The following is a 16,225-nucleotide window of genomic DNA, read 5'->3' as shown; positions in this document are numbered from 1 at the left end:
AGGAGGTGATTTGGGGTGTAAATGTAGTATGTAAATTGTCTGAGAAAAGCTGGGAAGTAGGTCACACACACAACCTTCTACACTGCAATGGAGAGCAAACACATTGTCCTACATTGCATGATTGCTTCATGGTAAAGCTTGTTAACTTTTAAAAGGTTTATATTTTTAGATACATATCCCTTACTGCAACTTTTTCATTAATATTATAAAAGATACAGCTATATAGCAATTCAAATTGTAATCACTTAGGGACATTAAAGGATTAAAAGCCTTTTAGTGAGATGTCAAAATAAAAATGACAAACTCTGTAGGTTTAGGGCTTTTTTTAAAAAAATGATAATCAGAGTTCTATTCAGACTAAATGTGAAAAAATAATTAGCATAGTCATCAAATTCTGACAGCTTGAATTAGGAAGACTTTTTTTCAATTTATTCTGATTTTTAGTATCTTAAAGAAACAGAAGAAATTCCATGGCCTCTAATACTGGGGTGAGTGTTTAAAGAGACAGAAATGAAGGATGCAAATAAATGGAGTGGAAGCACAGGGGCTTTGAAAAGGAGGTTAGCACAGATGCCCTAGAAGTTGATTTTTTTGAGTTTCCTGGGAACTGTGCAATATGTTCAAGTATCCGTATTCAGTAACTTCTAGTGGCTTCTGTGTAGTATCTTTGATGTTACATGTAGTAGCAGAACTGCTTGCTACTCTGGATACATGAGAGATTTACAAGGGTTTTCAGTAAGGTCCTGGAAGTGTGTTGCTTAGAAAGCACGGGAAGTGCATGGCTTATTTAGAAACAGAAGGCTAAAATAAGGAAACCCAAAGAGTCGATGTTTTTGTTTTGTGTGGAGCTTTTTCTCACTGCCTTAAAATGTGGCATCTGAAACACACAGACTCACTCAGCTGATTGCAGCAGCTTCTGCCTCTAAAGCTTGGAGCTGTCTGGACTTTTTTAAAATTTGTTTTGAGGCTTGATCTTAAGTTCATAATACAATAAAAACTTCTTAAATTATTACAGCTTGGGGATTGGTTGTTGGTTCATTGGTGGGGGTTTTTTTTGGTTTTTGTTTTTGGGTTTTTTTTTCAATTAGAGTCTTTAAATATTCATTTAACATTGTCTGGTTAGTTTAGTTTTGACCACAGTTCTTCAGTGGAATTTTTTGTTAGCTGTATGTGCAGTCTGAAGCTACAGGACAAATAGTTCGTTAAAGTTTAAGTATTGTTGTTAATCAGCATGGGTTTTAAGGTTACCTTTTCTATTTGTTTTTATTGTAATTAACAGAAATGTAAATACAATGGGTGGTTGGAATTGAATTATCACTGGGTGGAGGTTAATGCAGGCACTTGAATATGGTGTTCATGTGAAACCAAGCTGCAGTGGTGTTCTCTAGGATGGAGCATTGCCAGGGGCAGTGACCTTTGCTGCTGTGGTCTTCAGGAGCTACTTGGAAGAGAATCTGCCTTACAAGGTGTGCAAGTTCAAGCACCTGATGTGTGAAGGTCAGCTCTTCATAGAGCAAAGGAGGAGCTGGAGGTTTTCTGGCTTTTGCAGTGTTTTCCTGCAGCAGTGGGGACCTGAACAGTGAGTTTTTACAAGATGCTCTTTGTTACCCTCTGTGTTGTGCACAACTGACTCCTGTCAGCAAGGCCAGGTGCCAGAGAAGGCTGGAGAGGTGCTTCCAGTGCTGCCTCTGAGCCTTCTCCTATTGGTCTTGTGCAGAGCAGCTGGATTGGCCTTGTGGCTCGTGAAGGATGCTGGTCCCCTTCTCCTTAGGGTCAGTCTACCCACATGCATGAACTGAGGTATGAGTGAATACTCTCCCTCCTACCAGTTTTTTGTGTGGTTTATATACATTAAGTTTTACTGAGTAGCTTGAAAACTTGATCAAGGAAATCTTTCCTCCCCCCTGCTCTTGCCATGACTTCACACTGATTCAGGTTGTTGAAATTACCTTCTCATCTTGGCAAATGCCACTGTGTCATGTCACTGTGTCATGTCACTTCAAGAGCTCTACTGATGCTGCTGTACAGCAATTAATGTGCTGTAATTATAATGTGGCTTTCTGTGAGAAGGCAAAATGGCTTGTGATGATAAACAATCTGTGTTGAAATTCAGATTATATCTTCAATTTTTTCTTAACCATGAATTCCTGTTAAGCAATAGTGACAACATTACAGTAAATCTGTAATGAAAATCTGTATTAAGTGTTAACTCAGAGAACATGACTCTGTAACTAACTTCCAAAGAAACTTGCTTTTTCCTAGAACAGGAAAGAAGATGGGATATATTCATTTATGAATGATTTGGATAAACAAAACCCCAAGAAAAATCTGGGACAAAATGGTATTAATTATATTGTGAGTATATAATATTTAAAGCTGATCAAAAACTATTTGGTTGCCTTTAGATAATTACTAATTTACAGTTTTATGGCCTGGATAGTTATTGTGTTAGCTGAGATAAACTTCTTGATAAGTAATAAATGCTGGAAATGTATTGGAGAGATACTGGAATTAGTTTTGCTCTCAGATTGAAAAATGGTGCTTTTTCAAAAAATGAAAAACACATTTACAGAGTCCCACTGTGAAAATGTCTAGAAGAATCATTACAATAATTGCTGAAAAGCCAGGTCTACTGTAAGTGCATATGGTCACCTTCAAATTTTGGAGAGTGAATTATTATAACCTTCAAAGATTACCAAGACAGCATTTAAATCTATTCATGTTAGGTCTTTTTGATTTTATATTGTTAGATCTTGCTGTAAAACTCTTGACACAATTTCTCTTATGTAACTTAATTTTGCAGTGTATGATGAGAATCATCACTTAAGCCAAATAGTTAATCTTGTGAATACAAGCTTTTCCAAAGCGGGTGTCAAGCCACAAGCATCTCTTCCTTTTAACTCTTGTGTTACAGAGAGAAGCTTCTGATCCAGGACTGGCTTTACCTCCCTGTCCTGCATATCTGACCCATGTGAGGTTACTGGAGTCAGTATGGGAGCTCTGTCTGCAGGGTACAAGCACCAGAAAAGTCACTCTTGCTTCAAATGGGTGTTTTGCAAAACAGATGTACCAGAAATAACAATTGGACATCTGCAGCACAATTTAGGACTTTTATAACTTCGTCAACAGTTGCTTTCCTAAAGGGCTAATTGGCAATTGCAAGTTTCTTTTAGGAAGATCCATGTTCCAGGTTGGAAGCTTCACTTCTGCTAGACCCACAGTTGGAACCAGAGGTACAGGGAAGGGAGAAGTGGGGGGTCCCTGGGGGACTGAGAGTGGGAGTTGCTGTGCTTGCTGTTTATGGTGAGCATCCCAGGTGTGCCCTTTGCCACAGAGGGGAAAACACTTCCTTCACAGCTGGCACTTTGCAGGACTGCTACTGTCACTCAAGAAACTCAAGAAAGTTACAGTCTGAAAGAAGTATTTTTATCTTAACGGTTTTGAACATCTGTGCAACCCCCCAACATGTCATAAACTGGTGTATTCCTTGCTACTTGTTATGCATTGTGCCATTTACAAAAACCTTTAATCTCAGCTAATGACACCATCACACTTTGCTCTGCTTCCACCACCCACTGTGTCAGAGCTGAGGCAGCAGAAAAGGCCTTGAGCCCCAGACACAACTGGCAGTAGGGGAGTGACTTGTGAGAAACATAGTCTGAAAGAAACCTTGAAGCTGCTTGAAAACTAAACCAAAGGAAACTTGTGTTAGGGACAGTCATACATAAAGGATTTTGGGAATGTGGTAGGTCAGCCCCAGAAAACCATACAAGTTGATCTGAAGAGTTAATCTGTTCCTTGATTTTATCTGTCAGTAACAACTTCCCATTGCCTAGACTTCCCCTTTAGGCCCCTAAGTTCCAGCCTCAGTAATTTGTGGGGAAAAGACCAAGGTACATCATCCAAATCTTGTGTTTGCCTGCACATACAGAGTGCTGTCCCATATATTTAATAGGGGATTTTCTTCAGAGCTTTAACACAAAAGTATTTGACTTTGTTGTTCATAATTGTTTTGCTCTATGATCCTGGGCAGAAGTTGAGCTGAATAATGTTGTTTCTGTCTCACTTCCACTCTAATTTCACCTAACCACAAGCCAGCCTCCTTTCTCCCCTTTTTAGGCAAGCCCTGGCTCCATGTCAGAGTCTCTGGAGAGGGGTCTGGGGCCCCATGAGCTCTGACCAGCTGAGAACTGCTTTGTGTTCCTGATGGGTTAGGTGCCCTACACATCCAGAGAATGATAGAGTTTCACTGGCTTTTAGCTGTTTCTCAGCTAAAGCTGCTGCCCTTACTTGGCATCAGTTGTGCTGTTTGGCCTGCTTGACTTTATTTCAGTTCTTGGCAGCTTCCTACCCCAGCCCTTTTTCTGTCACACACTCTGTTCTTTGCTGCCTTTAAGGGAGCCCTGCCACTTACCTGGCTTAGCCAGTTTCAAACATGTTTCTCTGGTTCCTGTTCTTCCTCCTCAGACTTTGTCACTGATGCTGTCACAGTGCCCGACCCATCAAATGGACCTTGATTCATGGTCCCTCTGCCTGGACCTAGCTACAGAACACAAATAATGTCCTGCCTGTCTTCAAAAACTTCCCTGCATCCAGAAACTGGAGCACATTGTGTCCTGAATCCAAGAGAGGTGGCCTGATTGGTAACACTTGCTCCTGTACCTAGGGTGAGGTGATGCCTCAGGTGAAAGTGGCTTGTCCTGACTGCAGCCAGGGGAAGGGCTTTTCACTATTTCCTACCAAAAACTGCTGTGGCCTTTACAGCAGTTTGCTGATGGAACTTTAGAATCCAGCTAAGGGATTTTTCTCTCAAAGAATGAGACATAGAAAGAGTACCTCACTCAAACAGGGGAGCTGAGGACTTTGGGTAACAAGTGGCACAGGGGACTGAGTAAAGCTGCTGCTCATAATGCAATTGGCAGGAAGGCATCTGCAACTTACTGGGATTCTGTTCATTTTTAGAGCTGATGATGAAGGGGAGTTAAAACTTCCTTTGTAGTGGTACAGGACAAATTGATTCTGTGCTCCTTCACAGAAGGAGCAGGCAGAAACTTACTGAATCAAAGAAAATTCAGACATGAGGTGGGTGTTCTGGAAAGACCTGGTGAGAAATAGGGGCACATAAGGGAGACTTACATAAATGGAAAAAGGAAGAAATTATTCACAGAGCAGGGAAAGACCTAAGGAGCTACTGATGTGCAATCTCCTGCAAATTATGGGAAAGTAACCCATTTTTTTGTCTTTATTTTTGTTTCTTATGTAATAGCTCATCTTCAAAAGGATTTAGAGCAGATTTCCCTGGAGTGACTAAGCCAGATTCAAAAATCTGGGAAAAAAATTTTAACTGGGAAGACTGCTTTTTCCCTCTGTATCCATCTCAACAGACAAAAGTATGGTCATGGCTTATTCAATACAGGCCATCGAAGCTAACACCTCACCTTGGGAGAAATCCAGTATACAAATTCTGGTTTATTTTTCCAATTCTCAAAAAGAAAAGTCTTTAAAGAAATAAATTATTGTGGGTGGTGGTGTGTTGTTGGTGGGTTTTTGTTGTTGTTGTTTGTTATTTTTGGGTTTTGTTGTTTGTTTTTGATTGGTTGTTTTGTTTTGTTTATTTGGATTTTTTTAATAATACAAATGAGGAAATGGACCTGCAGAGGGGCTTCCTATTCTGCAGGAGAAAGAAAAGGAAGAAACATGAAAAGAAAAGGAAGCAGCATGAGCATGAATCTCCTGCCTGGGAAAATGAATCAGCCATCTGGCAGTTTGAATTTATTCTGATCTTTCGTGGTGAACCTCTGGCCATTAATTCAGACACAGAATTGGTATCTGCCCTCTCCCTGCTCAGTTTCCTGTGTCACTGATCATGAAGCTCTCTTTGGATCAAGCATAATAACAGTGCCTGTAAAGTCTTTGTTAAATCCTCTCTAAATTGGGCTCAATATCAGAAATGGTAGAATTTGAAGCACCTAAAGAGTAGCTTTTTTGAAAAAGATTACATAGTTCTGTGAAATACTTTCTCCTACTTTTTCACAGAACTTCTTTTCTATCAGATATAAATCTTTTCTAGACAGGTCAGAATTTAAAATATCTCTTTTTCTTTACAATGCTTAGATAGCACTTATTTTTCTTTTACATTTTTCATTGTATTGGAAAGGATGCTAGTATGCTAAAACTATACAGAAGCTTCAGGATGATCTTGTTTCTTTTCCCAAAGTCTGAACTGATGGTAGAAGCCCACTCTGGAACTGGTAGATTAGAAAGAAGTGATGAGCTTGCAGAGGAATTGCTTTTCATCATCTTCCCTGTTGTACCAACTGGAAAGCTCACTCCCAGCACGATCTCTTCATGAGGAAAATGCAGGAGTCAGGCTCTTCAGAGAGCCAGTTTGGCCCCCTTAAAGGAGGACTCCTCACAGGGCTCAGTTGACTTAAGAAATTCCTGTCTTCTGGTCACTGGAGCAGAGCAGAAACTTTCCTGGCCTCAGCACAGCGCTCAGCACCTTCAGCTGTGCTGACTTCAGTGCTCTGCAGCTGTACTGGAACAGCTCAGAGAAATGATCTGGGCTGGGGGAATCAAACTTCAGAAAACAAATCTTCTCTCCCCTTCTCCGATGAGGCAACAGCCTTGCTAAGACAGGACTGAGCAAACAGCTGAATGAAACAACTGCAAGGGAGGAAACTGAACTGCAGAGTGTGAAATCCTCTTAGGCAGGCTCTGTGACCAGGGGTGTGTAGTGTGCTGCTGCACCTGGAGCCTGGGCTCTAGAGCACTTCCATGTTTTGGCTCAAGCAGAAAAAAGCAAATTCTGTCCTGTGAGCCAGGACACCCAGAAGTGTTATGGATCTGGGCTTCCAAGGCCTGAGTCAGCTTTGGGAATGGGCTGAACTCTGCCATGGTATTGTCAGCACTTGCACACTCATTCAAAACCACACCTTAAAAACTATGTCATGTTGGCTTTACATTAGGTAAGCACATTTACCTAAAACCTCTCAGCTGTGAGCTCGAGTGTGAACTGCAGTGCTTTTGGAATAGAACAAAATCCATGTGCTGTACATGTATTTCATGTACAGCTGACTGGAGCTGCCTCGGGTTCCTGCCAGCTCCTGCAGTAAACTGCTATAATCTTGCAAAGTTTTGGATTGGAGTTTTAATATGAATTATCCCTAGTGTATCTCAAGCAGAAGGCACATTATTGGAATTCTGTGTGCAGGCAAAATGTTGTAGTTTATTTTTATGGAAAGGTTGTCTATATGGCAGCTGTCAGAAGTTGACTTTGTGTGGGAAAGGCACAAAAGGATCCAGCTCCTTTCCATGTATTCCTAAATGTTGTTTTATAACAATATAGAAAATTTTTAAGGCTTACATTAAGTGCAGTGGGTTTTTTTTTCCTTAATACACAATTCTTCAACATTTTCCAGACACTACCAGAGTAACATTAAAGATCATCAGCAGCACCTGTAGCTGTAATTGAAACCGTGAACATGGTTGTATGACTGGGCACTTAGGATGCTATTTTAAAGTGTTCCCTACCAGGCAGTCTTTCTGCCTTTTTTTTTGTTTTGTTTTGTTTCCCCTGAACTTGACAGAAGGTGCAAAACTATTCTGAAATGTGAATTCAAGCTACAGAACATAATTTATTTTTGTAAGCCTGTCTCATGTACCGACAGATTGTATCTAGTATTCCTAGGTGTGATCAGTTTATATTACACTGGCTTTAGTTTTTGGGGTTTTTTTAAAGTTTCATTTTAAACACTCGTAATCTGATCACGGTTTCCATTGTACGCATTATTTTCTCTGCGGGATGCCTCATCTTAGTTTTGAAAAGACTGGAGCTGGTGGATACTCTTCTCTTAAATACCCTGCCTTTGTTAGGCAGGTGAGCAGAGTAACTCGCTTGAGCGACTGCTTAGTTATGCTAACGCTGTTCCCAAAATTATAAATAGATAAACACAAGAGGGTGATTGGAACCTAATTACCAGGACAAAACTATTATTGTGCTGACTGATCTAAAGATAATCGTAAGTGGAACTATTCAGCATGAGCAATGTGCTTACCATTACAAAATAAAGTGGAAAAAAAAATCAGGCGTCACAAATTGCATATCTGGTTACTTTAAGAATTCTGCACTGCTTATATGGATCGCTTTAGGTTCACATAATCCTCATGCAGGGAGAATTAAGGAATCCCACAAACGCTCATTGAACTGGGAGCACACGGGGCGATGGGCAGAAACAGAACGCATTTCTGGAGAACGCTGAGTCCACGGGAGCTGCCAGCGGTGCCAGCAGCCTTGGCTGCCGTGCTCGTCCTGCAGTGCCCGAGATAAGGCACCCGGCCCCCGTGAGGGAACCGCGCGTTTATCTCCCGGGCCAGGGCTCCCTCCGGCCCAGCCCCGCTTCCCGCGGCACAGCGCGGGGGGGCGAGCAGGACCCTGCGGCATCGGCTCCGCGGGGCACTTCCGTGAGGCCCAGCTTTGCCTCGGCCGGACAATTACATCCAATTACTGCAGGGTTACAGCAGCAAAGCCCGTGCCTGCGTGCGGCGGGGCGCGTCCCGCGGGCTGGCCCCGTGTCCGAGCGGCCGCTCCTTTTTAGGCCGCGCCGGGCCCCTCTGCCGAGCCCAACCCGGGCCCGCCCCGAGCATGCGCCGCACCTTGTTTACCCCGCTCGGCGCGGTGCTGCCGCGGGCGGCCGGCAGGTGTCGCCCCACGCCCAGGAGAGCGGGCCCCGCTGGGCGGCCGCCAGGTGGCGCCTGCGCCCTCCATTCGCCCGCGAGCCGCCGAGCAGCGAACACCCCAAACAATCCCCAGCGCCGCCGCCAAATTAAATAACCCCGACCCGCCCGCGCCCTGCGCCCCCTCCGCGCCCACAGCCCGGCACCGGCCGGGACGGGCGCGCAGCCGGCGAGCCGCGCCGGGGATACGGGAGCGGAGCTGCGCGCCGGGGCCTCCTCGCTGCCTACGCCGACACTGGGCAAGGTAAGTTAGAAAATGGCGGCGAAGCTTCTGGAAGTTTGGCGGGGGGACACGGGATCGCGGTGCGCGGCGGCGATGAGAGGCCGGGCCGGGGCCCGCGGCGCCCGGGCCCGCACGGGGCGCCAGGCCGGCTAGCCGCGGGGACTGCGCGCAGCCAAGATGGAGGACGGCGGGGCCGAGCCGCGAAAACACTCCAGCCCCCCGCTTCCCCACCCCCCGTTCCCGGCGCGCCGCGGCGGGGAGGGGGGAGGTGAGCGGAGCACGAGTGAGGGAGCGAGAGGGCGCCGAAAGCGGCCCCCCTGCCCGCCCCGGCCCCCTTCCTCCTCCCCAGAGCCGGCCGCGGGCAGGCCGGGCCCGGCGCTCGGCGAGCTAAAATGGAGAACCGCCTTCTCCTCCTCCTCCTCCTCCCCCCTTCTGCCGAGCCGAGCAGGGGCTGCCGGCAAGATGGAGGACTCGGGCATTGTGTGCGTGGGGTGTGTGTGCGGGCGAGCCGGGCCGGGCCGCTCGGGTGGGCAAGCCAGGGGGATGGGGTCGGGGCCCGAGCCGCGCTCGGGGGGAGCGCTGGGCCGCGCAGAGAAAATGGTGGGGCTGCTGCCGGTGCCCCGGGGTCGAATGTCGGGGGAGGCCGCGGGCAGGGGACTCGCACCCCTGACAGCGCTCCCTTCCCCCTGCTCCCCGCTGCCCAGCAGCCGAGTTCTTCCTTCCAGCCCGCTCCCGCCGGGTTCCCCGCGCAGGGAAGTGCCGAGGGATCGGGGTTTGTCTCCTCAGTCTCTCTTCCCAGAGCTGGGGAACTCTGGCCGCCCTTCCCCGTGGTTGCATAGGAGGGCTGGCGGAAGCGGGGCTCCTTCGGCCCAAGTGAGGACGTAGGTAGGGACTGACCTGCACCTTCCCCCCCCCCGCCTCCATTCGCTGCCCCGGCGCCCAGCTCGGCGAAGGCCTTTGTGGGTCGAGTTTTCCCCTCCGAGTGACTTTGGCCGAGCTCCTCGGCTGCTGTCCGCTAAGAGGAAGAGTTGTGGCAGTTTCCGTTCGGCTTCCTTTATTTTTTTTTATAAAGAAAGGGCGCTTGCCAACTTGTGCCGGGGACGCCCGATGCCGGGAGCCGCGTGTTGCTGGAACCCCGCTGGGCTCTCGCCGGCCCCGGTGGGGGAGGGGGGCAGGAGGAGGAGGAGGAGGAAGGAGAATGCTTCTTACTGGGGGGTTTTGGCGCCACTTTTGTTTTAGATAGTGCTCCTCTGCCCCCTCCTCCTCGGCACGCACTGAACTGAGCTGAACCCTGCCCAGGTAGGAAACGAGAGCTTTCCTGGTGTTTCTCTTTTCTGGGCGCTTATTTTTTCTACACGGATTTAAAAAATTAATATATATATATAGATATACGTGTAGATATATATAGTTGCTGCGGTTAGGGACGGAGGGACAGAGGAGTGAGCGGCCGCAGATGGCTGGGCTGGGAGGCCCTGTTTTCCGGGAATTCCTCTCCCTGCCCGAGCGCATCCCTTGGTGCTGGGCGTGCTGGCCTTGGGGGCCCGCACCGCTGTGCTCCCGGCCGCGCTGCCTCCATGCCTTCCTCTGTTCTGCTAGCGTTGTATAATCCGTCTACCCCGTGGAAATCCGGGACCCACCGACCTCAATTTTTTTTTTTGCCCCTCTCTCCTCGCCCCCGCGAGCGGGCGTGGAAGCGATCGGACTCCTCTGTCGCTGCTTTTATTTATTTATTGTACTGCCCGGGCCCGGCTCTCCTTTCTTGTGTTCCCACGGGATGCGGCGTTAGGAGGTGACACAAAGTTTCGATCACCGCCGAGTCCGGTGTTCTAGTTACTGAGGGGGAGTGTGTGGTTGGTTGTTTAGTTTGGTGTTGGGTTTTCTTGTTTTTTGTTTGTTTAGGTTTTTTTTTCCGTTTGTTTTATTTTTTAATTACTTTTTGGCAGCCCGGGTAGCGCTGCTGCCCCCCCGCCTGCCCTCTCTGCCCGCGCTCGAAAGCTCTCCCTTCCCGTTCGCTCCCCGAGCCACACCCTGGCGTGTCCGGTCTCCCGAGGCGCCCGAGCCGCCGGTGTGACCCCGCGTTGTCGCTGCGCGGCCCGGGGCCGCCGCCCGGCGCGGCTGCGGGGGGGCCGTGCCGGCGCGGCCCGGGCGGGCGGGCGGTTGCCCAAGTGCGTCACGGCGGCCCCGCCGGGCCTGCTCGCCGCGCCTCGGGCCGCGCCCGCCGCCCATTGGCCGCCGCCGCGCGGGAGGCGGCCGCTTCCTCCGCGCCCGGCCGGGCCCCTCCGCTCCGCTCCCCGTCCCGCTGGCGCGGCTCGCCGGGCTGCTGGGAGGGAACCGCCGGAAAACGCCTTTTGGATCGCTTCTCTGGAAGCCTTTGCACGACCGCTTTCGGGCTCTCTGGGAGTTTTGTTGAATCCTGTGTTAAATGACCAAGATTGAGAGTTCCTAGGGTTTCCTGCGGAGAGGGGTTGTTCTCCAAGCATAAGTCTCCCTGTTAAGTCTCCCTGTTAACTCTTGGCAGTTCGGTCTCCATTTGTGATTCATTACTTCTTTCTCGTTTGTAGTGCTTGCCCATTCGACGCAACTTTTTCTGGTTTTCATGGTCTCTTTTCTTTAAATCAGTAGTCTATTTATTATTATTCCTGGAGTATTTATCTGGTGTTGAACTCTCCCAAGACTTACCCATGTGCAGGCTGGCTGATTGTGTGCAGAGAAATAAATACCACGAGTGTTTGTGCAATTGACCATCATTAATCTCTGTCATCTTGGTATCACTTGTTCATTATCCTCAACTCATAATTTTGTGGATCTGTCTTCCTGGTGATCAGTCACAAACTCAGTACCACAGATCTGGTATAGGGCTCGTTATTGGGTAACATAGTTTGTTTTCTTTTATGGCACAATAACAGTTTCATTGCTAAATGAAACAAGGTGTGAGTAATGCATTGCTTTTAACATTAACATGAATATTTTTTGCTGCTGAACGCCCTGGAGGTGAACGGGCTGGAATCCCCACACTGTTCTGCTTAATCAAAGACTAAAAAAACTTCAAAGTTATACAAAGGAGAAAAATATTGATTGAATCTCATCTCTGGCAAATAGATCTTGCTATGTAACTCATATGGCTCATGTTGGTCCTTCTTGACAAAACCAGTGACGTTTCATTGTGTTGTCTACAGGTGGGCTTTGTGCAACCTGTGACACAACCCCCTGAATTTCTGTTGCTGTTGTTTGTATTAAGTTAGCTGTGGTAAACTTAAAGTTGGCTGTTGTATAAGCTTAAATTCAACCAACCAAAAAACCCACAGGCATGGAACTGGGAGATAGGAGAAACTAATTTTTCTGTGATGCTTCCTAGCCTTCAGATAACTTCCAAGTTATTACTTAGGCCAGTTATGCTTTTGGAGCTTTTTCATACATCTACAGTTTCAAGAAGATAATGCTGAATAAAGTCAATAACCAATGTAAGGATTTGTTAAACTTGTATTTAAGAAGTTAAGGTAAAATTTGTGTACAGGTCTCATTTTTAAGATACAAAGTCTTGATGTTTTGTGACTGAAAACAAATTAATTTGAGTTGATTTAAATCAAGGATTCTGTGATATTTGAATATATCTTTAAAAAACTGGGCTCTGTGAAGTGACAAAAAATTGCTATTTCATAGCTTATTTAAATACTTAGTTTAAGAATGCATTATGTTACTTGAATAGCATTCATTTTATAAATTGGAGTATTCAGTTAGATGGTTGGTAATCTAACTTAGATTCCATAAATATATCACATTTGAACTTTACGTGTTCAAGTCTTTAAACATTTGGAGTGAAATAATTTCCACTTGGAAGGAGTGTAAATAGAATTGTCAGTTAAATACTCTCTAGGTTTATTTCATCCCAGTATAACTTACCAACAGTAACTGAATTATAAAAAAATAAAGTAATGTAGACAGCTTCTCTTGAATATTACATGCTACTGCATTCTCCTGTAGAAAATAGCTGTAGGCAACAAACCACTTGAAAGTTCCTGCTCTTGGTGGTGGGAGCAACTGTGTTAGACTTAGTTAAGTCATGAAATGATGTTGGCACATCAAAGCTTTATAAACTTTTTAAAATTAGATTGCTCTTTGTCACTTATGGCTCAAATTTAGAATGATTCCAGAATCCTCGTTTGTCATTTTCATTTGTGGTCTTACTGTCTCAGTTGTTTTGCTGCAGGCAAATATTTTAGGAGAGATGAGCTTTTCTTGACTTGTGTGCCAGTAAAAACAGGTTGTATGTTTTACAGAAACCTGAAATACTTCAGTTGATTATTTTCACCAAATGAATCCCAGAAAATAAGCAAATATTTCTGCTTGTTACTTGTGCTTGTTGGTTATGGTACTGGAATTCAGTGTTTTGTCAGATGAGACAAGGTTTCCAACTTAGTGTGATCTCTTCCTACAGTGGCCATTTCTTCTCTGACTGATTTGAAAACTTAGAAGAATATTGTAGGTGTGAATTTCCAAAATGGTACTGTTGGGTTTTGGTGGTGGATGTTGTTTTGTTTTGTGTTGTTTGTTTGTTCCTCCTTTTTCCTCTTTTCTTTTTTTCGATGTGTGCAATTAAGAAAACATACCGGATAGAGGAATATGTTGTCGATGTGGTCTCTGTCAGGGAGATGTGAGAATTTCCAAGAGCATCATCTGGTTCAGTACTTGTTTTGTCATGGAAAGAAGTGATTGATAGCAGCCAGCAACATACCAGTTTAATACTCTTAAATAAAAGCTTTGCTCTCTTTCTCAGCATCACTTACAACATTCATATTCTGAAAGCTTCATCTTATATGAGGATCATTGACAAGAAGAGAGTGATAATCTAGTCCTTGGGAAACAGAGGTGAGCGGGCAATTGGAGTTTTAGGTAGGAAAAAAAGCTTGCATACAGCAAATATATTGAGGAATGGAAAGAGCTCTTTTTCATGTGCATCTCAAGAACTTAAATGGTGACATACCCTGTAGCTGTAGTTTCGATTCAGTGCCGTCCAGCGTTTTGGGTGATCTCCCCTTTAAACTCAAAGGCTGAGTACAAATGGGAGTTCCTCAAGGTCCCGCAGTTCCTGGGTCGTTGGCACCGGCAGTCGTGCGGCGCGGGCTGCTCCGGGGCTCCTTTTGCCTCCTGCCGCTGCCGTCCTTTGGCTCCGCGCAGAGGTGGAGCGGAACGGGCCGCGGGCGGAGGAACCGCCTGGTCCGGAGCGGGAGCCGCTCCCCGCCGGCCGGGGCCGGGCGCGGGGCGTGCCGGGCTCGCGGGGGTGCAGCGGCCGCCCCCGGTCCCCAGGGGGCGCCCCGGCGGCGGGGCCCGCACGGGGAGGGGGCGCGGGGGGCGGCGGGAGCGCCTTGGGTCACCCTGGCACTGTCACATCTGCGAACTGCAGCTCTCGGGCCAGCGTTCGTTCGCCTAAAGGCTGCTCTGAAGAGTCAACCAGTGAAGCTCTTCCACTCAGTGAACAGGTTTTGTGCTTGGAGATTAGTACAGTGACTTCAGTTGGCTTTTTATATTAGAAAAAAATCTGCTTTCGAAAAGTTCTGCATCTTTGTAGTTTAAGGGTAGTAAGCCTTGGGATCTGATGTGACTTTTGACAAGGTCGAGTATTTATTTAAGAGTGACGTAGTAAAAACTCATTTTGAGAGTACAAGGTTAAAATTGTAGTTTTAATCCTATGCTGTTTTGACTAGAATTTATTTTCCTTAAATATTCTCATCTTGAAGTTCATAAAAATCTGGTGAAGTTGGAAATTAATTTTTTTGTTAGAATAAATACAAAGTAAGGGAAATCTCTGAAGGTGACCCTCATTTAGATCATCACAGATAATTGTAGGACTGGTGTTGGTTTGTTGAAGTTGGGAAGCTTGTATCAAGAAAGATGTTTCAGTGTTTGGGGGTATCAACACATAAACTGTGGGTCTTTTTCTATATCTTGTCAGTTTGATGGGTGAGATCACTGAGACTAGACCAGAATTCTAGATTTAATGGGTTATGCCATTCCATTATTTCACAGAATACTCAATCAGTTTTTAGTATTTCTGTATTTCCAAGTTTTCCACTGTTTAATTTTCCTAGATCTGTGAGATCTTGGGTAGAGAAGAGGGAAAGGAAAACCTTTCACAACATTTTCTGAGATCTGGCACCCAATTTTGGAGATAGGAATGTGGGAAAATTTGATCACCCAGGGTACCCCTGTGGCTTTCATGTGGCACCTGGGTTTTCCTAGCCTTTATTGGCTACAGATTTGCATGGAGGAGCCTAGGACCAGTCTCTATTTAAACCTGTTTATGCCAATTTGAGTCAGAAATGAAGGACAGGTAGGACTCGATTTGTGTGCAGCTATCTCTTGTGTTGAGGGAAAATAATTCAGTGGTCTGGTAGCTGCTTTGTCCATGTATATACTTCATTGTTGTCTATTCTGCACATTTTTTACTTGTGTAGCTAGCTATGATTTCTGCCTTTGGAAGGCTTATTTTTGTAAAAGAATATGATCAGAAGAGGGAGTAGATGTAAGAAGATTGGCATATATAGCAGGGTAGTTTGTGATCTGTGATTGAGAGGCTGATCACAATACCTACCCAAAAAAGTATCTGAGAACATGTGTTGGTTGGTTATGGGTTTCTTTGTGAAATTTTTTTTGGTAGGTAGGTGAATGGTTTATTTTCTTATGGCTCTGAATTTAATGGCTTATTAGTCCTGCCCTTACACAACATTATATGCATTTTACTTTTCTATGCTTTATTTCAATAAATGTTAGTTATTATACTGGAGCAAGGGAATATGTGTGACACTAGAAATCATTATGTTTTCTGCAGCAGGTTTTTGTTACTGCTTCTGTATAGCTCTAGAGAGGAAAGTATTTTTGTATCTGTTCAAGGGTTGATAGAACAAGCTGATGACTTTTGCTTGTGTTTTGAAAAAAGGTCTCAAAAGGTGCCTATTGCTATGTAATGGATCTCTCTGCAGTGGTTTAGATTTATAAGAATTATAGCTGAAATTTTAGGGTTTCCTATTAACAAAATAATGAATCTGAATATACTGACATTTCAGAAAAGACAAAATATTCCTGAAACTACTGACTATTTAAAAAAGTAACAACTTAGGTATGCATATTTTATTTAGTTATGGTTGCATTCCAAATTTGGCTTTGGAGTTGCTGCAAAGGTTTGGTGAAATGCTGCTTAGCTTGTGGCCCATGGGTGAGAGAGCTGTGGGTGATGTGGAGGGCACCTGACCCTACCTGCAGGCTGCCCTC

The 16,225-nt window shown here is 45.6% G+C and overlaps 1 protein-coding gene across 2 annotated transcripts in view; it reads left to right on the top strand.

Annotated features, from left to right (window-relative positions):
• The first annotated feature begins 8,907 nt into the window (after positions 1–8,907).
• STAG2 (STAG2 cohesin complex component) overlaps positions 8,908–16,225 on the top strand; it is a 72,953-nt gene continuing 65,635 nt past the window's right edge. Inside the window, exon 1 of one of the 2 annotated variants that reach the window (XM_066559243.1) lies at positions 8,908–8,980. The gene's annotated coding sequence lies outside the window, so the exon portion shown is untranslated. The remainder of the gene's footprint in view (positions 8,981–16,225) is intronic. The other variant, XM_066559242.1, reaches the window with a different exon arrangement.

The sequence above is a fragment of the Molothrus aeneus genome, chromosome 14 (genome assembly GCF_037042795.1).
Source record: "Molothrus aeneus isolate 106 chromosome 14, BPBGC_Maene_1.0, whole genome shotgun sequence".
Lineage (NCBI taxonomy): Eukaryota > Metazoa > Chordata > Aves > Passeriformes > Icteridae > Molothrus > Molothrus aeneus.
Note: the sequence above shows the minus strand (reverse complement) of the source record. Positions and strands in the feature narration are given on the sequence as shown.